The 1,805-nt window shown below is 32.1% G+C and overlaps 1 protein-coding gene across 1 annotated transcript in view; it reads right to left on the minus strand.

The window, feature by feature from the left end:
• The window catches only part of LOC102469841 (vomeronasal type-2 receptor 26), a 23,797-nt gene that overhangs the window by 8,687 nt on the left and 13,305 nt on the right, over positions 1–1,805 (minus strand). The gene's annotated exons all lie outside the window — the stretch shown is intronic.

Below are 1,805 nucleotides of genomic sequence, written 5' to 3' on the forward strand. Positions count from 1 at the left end.
GGGGGTGGGGGGTGATTTCTCACTTCTCTTATCTTTGTCTGGAAAATGCACGTGCCTTACTTAATAAATAATTCTTACAAAAGTATTCATTATATTTTATTCATTATTACTAATATTTTATATTGACCAAAAAGAGACAGAGAGAGAGAAAGGGAGAAAGAAAGTTGAAAAGTCCAAAGTTCTAACCATGGTCAGTCATGTGGGAAACCAGTGTCCTTACCACCACATCACTTGTCTGCCCCTTGTAGGAAAATTAAAAAAAAATTATATAGATGGATAGGTTGATTCTTGATAGGGGTAGTGATATTTAAAAGATATACATTTCTTCAAGTTTACCCAAATATGTACATTAAATATGTGCACTTTTTGAATACTATTTAGATGCAATAAAGCTTTTGAAAATAGCACAAATATATTTGGTTCTTTATCTTTATTTTGGACATCTTTTGATAAGAGTGTGATTGTCATGTGACAATACAATAAACAGTTTGTGACAAAATAAAAAATTGAAACTTCTAAATTCTAACAGGTATTTTCACTTTTTGTTTTTCCTAGTGGAAATGTGTCCTTACAGAGAGACAGAGTAATAGTGAGAAAAGAAGAGAAGAAAGCATTTCCAATGGGAAATGGTCAGGTTGCAATCCCTTCTCCATTTCTCCTTCCTTTTTAGATTTTGGGCCTGCATGCATACACATATGCCTGGAATGTTTCTTAGGCTTCCAGGTCTGGGACTTGAGCCATGTAAAATCTAGCTGCCTTAATCACCAGGCCATGGGTTCAACCCACAAAATATATTTTTTAAAGAGAATTATTTATTTCCTCTTATATATTATCATTATTTTAAATTTGCTAAAGGGCATGTGTGCTCATGAGAGAGAGAGAGAGAGAGAGAGAGAGAGAGAGAGAAAGAAAACGGACTGCCAGATCTGGGACTGGAACCATAATCAAGAGTCTAGTGACTTAACCACCACACAATTTGCTGGCCTCATTAAAGAGATTAGTAATTAACTATATTTTTATATTAACTTTTCAATTTGCTTCTTGAATGGCTAATGTCAAACTTGTTCAAAGTGCAAATCAAATGTTGTTATTGTTAATACAAGTGGAAATAAGATAAAAACTAAACTTTCCAATGTTTATTTTTATGTATTTATATTGTATTAACTTGTTTTGTTCAACCAATTTGTCTTATGTACTTGTCCTATTTTGATATTTTTATATACAACTTATAAATTTAGTGTTTATTTTTTAAAATTATTCATTTTATTCTATTAAGCGTTATTATTATTTTTAAGTTTGCTATAGGGCACATGTAATCACCAAAGAGACAGAGAGCAAGAGAAAGGTAAAGTAAGAAAGCAAACCACCAGTCCATTATTTGAACCACAATTAACCATGTGGGAGTCCAGAACCTTAACCGTGATACCAGATGCTGGGTTCATAATCTAGTGTTTATTTAAAATGTAAACTTATTTATAAACCAGCTAGAAAACCCTGAGAATATAGGTTTCAAAAATGGTCTCATGTTTTAAAATTGGATCACTGTTCCTTCTTCCAGGATTTTTGCAAACAGTGTAAGTACAGTTAATTCTAAAAGAATGTTCTTTCCATGAGTCATGTTAGGATAGTATGTAGAACTAATTTTTGGCCTCACCATGAGTATTGCATAAAGGGATTAGGCCACAGCATCTGTATCATTAGACATAAAATGAAAATGGTGATTATGTTAATATTCTCTGATTTTGGGTGCATTTCTTAAAAACATACACAAATTTGACCAGTTTTGATCTATGTTATCTCAACTA

Source organism: Tupaia chinensis, unplaced genomic scaffold, assembly GCF_000334495.1.
Source record: "Tupaia chinensis unplaced genomic scaffold, TupChi_1.0 Scaffold143163_1, whole genome shotgun sequence".
NCBI lineage: Eukaryota > Metazoa > Chordata > Mammalia > Scandentia > Tupaiidae > Tupaia > Tupaia belangeri.